This window comes from Nuphar pumila, chromosome 12, assembly GCF_984573655.1.
Source record: "Nuphar pumila chromosome 12, dmNupPumi1.hap1.1, whole genome shotgun sequence".
NCBI lineage: Eukaryota > Viridiplantae > Streptophyta > Magnoliopsida > Nymphaeales > Nymphaeaceae > Nuphar > Nuphar pumila.
Genome location: NC_143260.1, coordinates 38,842,002 through 38,850,147, shown reverse-complemented (window position 1 = coordinate 38,850,147; position 8,146 = coordinate 38,842,002). Strand labels below are relative to the sequence as shown.

The following is an 8,146-nucleotide window of genomic DNA, read 5'->3' as shown; positions in this document are numbered from 1 at the left end:
GAATCAAACTGGAATGTATTCGTCTTATCATTCCATTTATTTACCAGGTGGGTCATGGTATTCCAGCAAGTTTTAAAATATTGCTGGTCCAAAAGGCCACCGAAGTGCATATTTCGTAATCGGTCCTTCTGATATGCACTCAGCTTACCATACCACGACAGAACTACAGGCCATTGACACCGACCTCCGAGCTTTTCACCTGGTGCTCTACTTCTCCTGTGAACTCCCTGTAACACAAAATAACATATTATTCCTACCAATTGTAATTTAGTTCCATTTGTACTTATAAATACTATTCTACTAACCGCTATAAATAATATTAGTTGCAGACAGACTATCACAGTAATCGCTATACATATTAATACCTAACACAGTAATCGATATACCAAAATCGCTAAACATGTTATTAAATCTTCACAGACAGAACGAATATATTTACCTTGGTCGCTATTTTCTCCTGTTCTCCATCTAACCTAGGACTTTCTGGTGGGTCCACTGCCTCCAATTGCCTTTCAATCTCCATCTTTACCAGCTCCACCATCGCATGCCTTTCTCTCACCTTCCTTTTCTCGCCCTCCTTCTCCATCCTTTCTATATCCTTCCTTTTCTCATCCTCCTTCTCCTTCCTTTCTCTCTCCCTTTTCTCCTCCTCCTTCTGCTTCCTTTCTCTCTCCCTATTCTCCTCCTCCTTCTTCTCCTTCCTTTCTCTCTCCCTTTTCTCCTCTTCCTTCCTCTGCTTCCTTTCTCTCTCCCTTTTCTCCTCCTCCTTCTTCTGCTTCCTTTCTCTCTCCCTATTCTCCTCCTCCTTCTTCTCCTTCCTTTCTCTCTCCCTTTTCTCCTCTTCCTTCCTCTGCTTCCTTTCTCTCTCCCTTTTCTCCTCCTGCATTTTTTCTCTCTCCTTTTTCGCCTCCTCCTCCTTCTCCTTCCTTTCTCTCTGCTTTTTCTCCTCATCCTTCTGCTTCCTTTCTCTCTCCCTTTTCGCCTATTTCTCTTGCTTCTTTCTTAACCTTTCCTGCACTTCCTCCTCCTGCTTCTTCCTCTCCCTTTCCTTTTCTTCCTCCTCCTTCTCCTTCCGCCGCCTTTCTTTCTCTTCCAGATCTTGTTTCCTTCTTTCCTGGAATTCTTCCTCCTGCTTCTTCCTTTCTCTTTCCTTTTCTTCTTCCTCCTCCTTCTCCTTTCGTTGCCTTTCCTTCTTTTCCTCATTCTCCTTCTCTTGCATTTGCATTTCCTTAGCTTCCTCAAACTCCTTCTCCCTCATTCGCCTTTCCTTTTCTTCCTCATACTAAGGAATATTCTGTTCCTTCTCTTCCTTCTCCTTATTCATTTGCCTTCGCCTCTCCTCCTCTTTCTTCAGTAGCCATGCCTTGTTAAACATTGCACTGCGCTCCAAGTCTCTCCTCTTACATTGTGCCGCAGTTTCATCCACTAAATATCTAACATAACTTTGAAACTCTTCCGCATTCTTCTTCATCTTTTCCATCACCTGTGCGTTAATCCTCCGCCTTCTATTTATATTCTCATCAATATTTCTTGCCTTTGCCTTCTCTTCGTCATCCTTGTTCTGCATCTTTCGTAATTCAGAGTTCTTCCTTTGATCTGCAGCCTCGATATCTGATGGATAATCCTCCGCATAATACGATTCCAAGGCTTTTTCCCTATTTTCATCGTTCTCAATCTTAAGTATATTTTGGTATCTTTCAAAAACCTTAGATAGATGGGACTGGCGGATCACTTCTCTAATAGACAACCCATAGAACGACGGGGTATCTCTAATATGATGAGACACAAACATTGCTAACCTGCACAACACATTACACGATCATCATGATTAGAAATCGTCGGAATATTTGGGTTCATAAGAAACAAATCGTTGTATAAGAAACAATCTTCAGATTGAAGAAAGAAACCTTACACGAAACTCATCGAAACGATGGAAATTTAGATATTCCAACTGTAGAGTAAGCAGTGGTAACAACTAATACGCAACAGAAGGTGGTTATTATGTTGCGGTTGTGCGTAAGACGGAAACAGATGCTCTGAAACAAAGGAAAAGGATGCTCCGACGACTCCAGATGAAAGCAAAGAATCTCCGGTAGAGTGCTTAGAGAGAGAATGAATTGTTTTGAACTATTTGAATCCTACAACATAACGCTTGCTACATACGCAAACTCTGCGGAACGTTTTGGCGCGATAACGATGGAGGGCAGTTTTGTCCTTTTCACGAACCGACGATTCAGTTTTCTAGAAGGAGGGCATTTATGTCCGTTCGAGGAAGAGGAAGCGAATGGCGGTAAAGGGTACTTAAGTCTTTGTTGCGGTACCAAATTACGATGCAGTATGATGCGGACAAACATCGGGATCCATGCCGGTCTGGATCTTATACGTGGCACTATTTGGAACCCCCGAACATGAGATCTCAGTACCGGCCCTGTTCGGGGGGGGGGGGGACATATAACCTGCTTTAGTCTCTAGGCTATGTATTGCCTTTGCATAAAAGAAATTTGGGGAAATGAGCTACACCAACATAAACTTTGCCAATCTTTTTTTAGCTATTTTCTTTTTTTCCCCCTTTTTTTGTAAGTTATGATCATTTTTAATTCTTTTGGGAGGATGTTACCCGGGTTAGTGTTTGCTACCCTGGTGGGTAAGGAACTCTTTAGTAAAAAACAGTAATATTTTTATTTTTAATATTTTTTACACATCTGAGCTTCCAAATGTGATTCACATATTTGGGTTAGTAGAAATCCGTTCTTGGATCATGTTATTCTGACACGTAAGATTTTATGGTGTATAACAGTGGCGAAGCCAGGGGTGGGCTTGGGTAGGCGGTCGCCCACCTCAGAATTAGAAACCGAGTCGAAATATGATACGACTCGGGTCTTCTTCTTCATTCCGCACGATTTGGTGGTTGCATTCTTTCCTTGCGAATGCTTGTCGAAGAAGATCAGAACAGGGTGGTGCAGGAGTGGAGATCAAGCCTCCTTGCGATACAAAGTACCCTATGGCACCCAGACGCAGGAGACGGTGGACATGAGATGGTGCCAGCCGAGGGAGTTGCTCCGCCTCATGCTGTGGCGAGGACCGTCCCCTCCGAGAGGGAGCTGAGGAGGCACCTCAGTTGGAAGACCTTCGGCTTGCTGCTGGATCACCACCGAGAAGGAGGTGGCTCAACTACCGAAACAGGCTTTCGATCTTGATCTATGATCTTCACCACCACGGAGGCTTCGAGCCATTGCGCCACCGATAGAGGTCGATCATCACCACCCGAAGTCTGCCCACCCAACGAAAAACTTTTGGCTCCGCCACTGGTGTATAATATACCAAATTTTCAACATTAAATCATCTTTTTACGCCGAAAAAATCCGATTCAAGAGGCAATTCTTACTGTTTTGACCATGCCGAATATCTTTTTTGGAGTTGGATTTTCGGTTGAAAAAAAAAAAGCATCCCAGTATGAGTTCTAGCTGGAGGGTTTCTTACCCAAAGGGCACCAAATACTTTCTCGGGGTACCCCAAGGAGTTCTAACTGCTATGGTGCTTGAGATCATCAGATGGTTAATGCTGAGCCGATCTCTTGGTATCGGAATCGGACCTGTCTGGTTTTGCCAATGATTCTGCCTGGTGAATCTGCCGGCTAAAAAGTAATTAAAAATAGTGTCAATTAGAACGTGACACGTTAAAACCATTAAAATAATATTTAAAATCAATTTTAGGTATTTTTATATTTATTAAAAAATAGCTGATTCAGGTTAGTGGCTTATCAATTTTCTGCCGCACCTCCTATAGACAACATTGGGCTTCAGTACTTCACAAACAACTTGGGCTACACAAAACACAGAATCTCTGCACGTTTAGTGATTCTCTGTGTTTTGTGTGGCCCAAGTACAATCACCTAACCACCACCGATGTGGTATCCCATGTGGGGAGCGGGGTCTTGTGTCAAGCTGAAGGCCCAGTATCGAATCCCTCTGCCACATGGGGCTGCTGTTGTTCTGGTAGTGGTAGTGGTAGGGGTCCGCCTAACTCCAGCTTGCCTTTCAAAAAATATATATATATATATACAATTACCTTAACCGCGTGGGGTTCTTGAAGGGGAATGTTGGTAAATTCATCGTTATCGGTCTTGCACTGGTGATTTCTTTAGTTATCAAACAAAAAAATGGATTTTCACTAAGAGAAGATTTTTTCTGCTTTTCATTTTGTTTGTATTGGTTTGTATTCGGTTTTCCATGTTTTGTTCTGTCTTGCATTTATTGATTGTATTTTTGGAAAATATTGTGATTTTATTCGATTTGTTTCAAAGGTTGATATAAGATTGAAAGACATGATGTTCTTTAAAAAAATATTCTGTTTTGACAATATCGTATTGTTATCATGATGGCAATGAAATAAACATTTTTTATTTATGTTTTTGGTGTATTTTTTTATATATGTTAATGCTTTTTTTAATTATTGACCTTAAATATTTTTTTTACAACAGCTGGAGTAGCTCAGTTGGTTAGAGCGTATGGCTGTTAACCATAAGGTCGAAGGTTCAAGCCCTTCCTCTAGCGTTTGGATATTTATTTTTTTGTTTTGTTTTGCCAATAATGGTTGCATTTTGACTAACTTTGCCTATTATGGGGAGCAGAAATCATGAGAACATTGTTTTTTTTTGGGCGAGTGCATGAAAATCAAGAAGGTAACAAAATAATTGAGAATTATATTTTAGATGAAAAACATTCACAGAAAGGGTTTGATCAAGGGCTTCTCTTTTCGAAATATTTCTTGTAATAAAGTGTTTTATAACACCTTTTATTTCTAATTTTGAATATTAACACAAGAATATTATTTTAAATAGCGGGTCAAAAAGGACTTTTTCTTTTCCTTTAAAGAGAAACATCCTCTGCATCACAGTGCAACTGATTTAGAATGCGGCTTATTTATATATGCATGCATCCTGAAGGTGGCGCGATCTGTAACTGGGACAAAAGTTAAGATAGTTGAGTTCAAGTCATGTATCTCAAGTGGTCCCATGGTCTAGTGGTTAGGACATTGGACTCTGAATCCAGTAACCCGAGTTCAAATCTCGGTGGGACCTTATATGTCTTTTTTTATCGCGTTTCCTCCCCTTCACTTTTTGTTTTTCCCGACTTCGCCTCACTCATGTGCATTTTACTATGTGGTGCACATTGTGTGCAGGTGCCGTCAGTTTTTTATTCTCATAGGTATCAGCCCTTGCATTAATAAGTCAAGTCCCACCTATGATGATAAGTCCTTAATCAGCCGGGGCAAAGGGTGGGACATGGGTTTATACCGTCAGGACAGCAGACATAGCCAGTGCAATTAGAAACCTAATCGCACTGGCTTAGTCTGTTATACTTACCGTCACTGTCCTGACAGTATAAACCTATGGCACACCCCTTGCCTGTCCTTATCATCATAAGTTAGGGATGGCAGTCGACAGGGGCGGGGGACAAGGTCTCCACCCCCGCCCCGTTTCAAAATCCGAACCTCCACCCCCGCCTCCATCCCTGGTCCAAACGGGGGCGAGGCGGGGCCCGTTTCCCCTTGGTCTATAGTCATTCCTTAAAGGATTGGGGACGGGGCGGGGCTAGGTGGGGATTGGGATGGGGATGGGGAAGGGGCGGGGCGGGGCGGGGAAAAGCATAAGTTCATCCCTGCACGGGGATAGATTTTAACCTTCATCCCCGGTCCAAACGGGCGAGGCAGGGCGGAGCCCCGTTGTCCCCAGGTCCACTGCCATCCCTCATAGGTGCACATTGTGTGCAGGTGTGGTCAGATTTTTATTCTCACAAGCATCAGCCCTTGCATTAATAAGGGCAAGTCCCACCTACGATGATAAGTCCTTCATCAGCAGAAGCTTGACATCTCCTTAGGGGCAAGGGGTGTGCCATGGGTTTATACCGTCAGGACAGCAGCCATAACTACAACAGACAGCCAGTGCGATTAGGTTTCTGATTCTGAGAGCAGTTTTCTCATCCTGCATGAAAAAAAAGTGGTGCATATTGTGTGCAGCTGTGGTCAGGTTTTTATTCTCATAAGCATCAGCCCTTCCATTAATAAGGGCAAGTCCCACCTATGATGATAAGGACAACTCCTTAGGGGCAAGAGGTGTGCCATGAGTTTATACTGTCAGGACATCGACCGCAAGTACAACAGACTAAGCCAGTGCGATTAGGTTTCTGATTCTGAGAGCAGTTTCCTCATCCTGCATGGAAAAAAGTATTGAATCACTAGGCGTCTCTGACATGAAAGAACAAGACATTTTTTTAACACATTATTGAGATATGAAGCAAATCAAGCAAAGAATGTGCCATTATTGATATATGAAGCAAACCAAACAACTATTCTAGCCATCTCCAAGTAGTTTACAGAAACCAACCTTTTGTGGGATTGGTCCACAAAATGCAAACCCAACTTTTTTTTAGGGGTCTTTTTAAGGATTAAGGTTGGTGGGTCATGGGATCCAGGGGGGGCTCAATTGTATAAAAGACCTGGGTCTTTCCCCCAATACACTTTTTCTTGTTAGTTGCTTGTGTACTGGGTTTGGCCCTCCACTCACTCTTTTTTCTTTTACTAGCAAAATGCATGTGCATGAGTGCATATGGGAAGCATAAAAAGAAAAAAAAACTATATTTATATTTATATTTATATTTATAAATTCAAATATAGGAAGAAGACATATATACAAAACAACCTTTACAACCCCATTCGGTCATTATGAATGGAATCTCATGTAGTTTGGATTAAAGAATGCACTATCCGAATTTCAAAAGGTAATGAATGAAAATTTCAATAATTATGCTAATTTCTTAATTGTATACATTGATAATGTAATATATATTTTTTTCAAAATATTGACCAACATTTAAAACATTTGAAAATATTTATTATTGATGTCAAATAAAATGGTTTAGTCTTATCTACTAAGAAAATGATATTGTTCCAAATTGAAAAATATTCTTACAATATTACATTTTCCCTCATAATGCTAACATAGTAGTTGAATTGTTGAGAAGAAAAATTAAAGAGCTCGCTTCAACAAATATCTCTCATGGTTATAACTCCCATGAGCCAGAAAGAAAAATCTTGGTCCATTGTTAGTGGAAAATCATATTTCTTCATTGTGTCCAATGAAAATATTGTCTTTCAAAACCTTCTCAATCCACTGGGCAAAGTACCAGTACAAAACCCCTTTTACTTCTTCCTTCACATAAGAATGATAAAATGCCTATTCAACTGGCAAATATACTGGCAACTATTTTGATACCATCTTCTATTAAAAAATCAGATGATTGGCATGGTGTACCTTGTTAGCATAAAATGGATCGCAGAGAATCACTTACTAGATCCGGCCTTAGATGATCCGAACAATGCTTTGGTGGTTGCAGGTGGTCGACGTTCTCCTCAGCCTATCGATGCTCAAGATGAGCCCAGGCCAGAATATCGAGAGGTAAGCAAGACTCTTGAACACAGAGAGAAAGATCACACATGAATGTGACACTCAATAACCACGTAGGTCCTCATGGTAGTCTTGTAGAGCTATCATGGATCTCTCCTATTTATAGGAAGATATGAGGAAAGCCTATAATGGGTCTATAATGTGTTCATAATGAGCACTAGCGGAGGTCTCTAATGAGCATGAACTCATAATTGTCTTGTAACCTCCAAAACCCAAAAGCCACACTCATATATGTCCCTTGATGTGCCCATGTTAATATGGGTCACATTTAAATTGGATCTGATCCAATCCAAAATCCAACAGACCCAAGTAATCATAAATCCGAAATGATGATAACTAAAACACTCAATTTTGAGTAGGGCTTAATAAATTTCAATTTGTTGAGTAAAAAGAACACTGAAGAACTTGAAAAAGTTCATAATAAAATTCAATTTTTGAACTCTAGATTGAGTCCTTAGGCCAACGAAATGGTTCAGAAAATCTGATAAAAAATTGGTTCACTTTAATCAAGACACCTTTGGTTTAATTTAACCCAAATTGTCTCATACATCCATAGTCTTGAAAAAACTATAACCCAGTTTCAGCTGGCTCAAGACTCCTCAAACAATCCAGAACACCTTTATATCATTGTAAATATTTTTTTAACTATCTTTTACTTTGAAGACAAAAGTAACCCATAAT

The 8,146-nt window shown here is 40.7% G+C and overlaps 2 non-coding genes across 2 annotated transcripts; both read left to right on the top strand.

The window, feature by feature from the left end:
* The first annotated feature begins 4,479 nt into the window (after positions 1 to 4,479).
* Positions 4,480 to 4,553, top strand: TRNAN-GUU (transfer RNA asparagine (anticodon GUU)). The gene has a single exon. It is a non-coding gene; the product is annotated as a tRNA-Asn (tRNA).
* A 455-nt stretch (positions 4,554 to 5,008) lies between these two features.
* TRNAQ-CUG (transfer RNA glutamine (anticodon CUG)) lies at positions 5,009 to 5,080 on the top strand. The gene has a single exon. It is a non-coding gene; the product is annotated as a tRNA-Gln (tRNA).
* Positions 5,081 to 8,146: the final 3,066 nt, after the last annotated feature.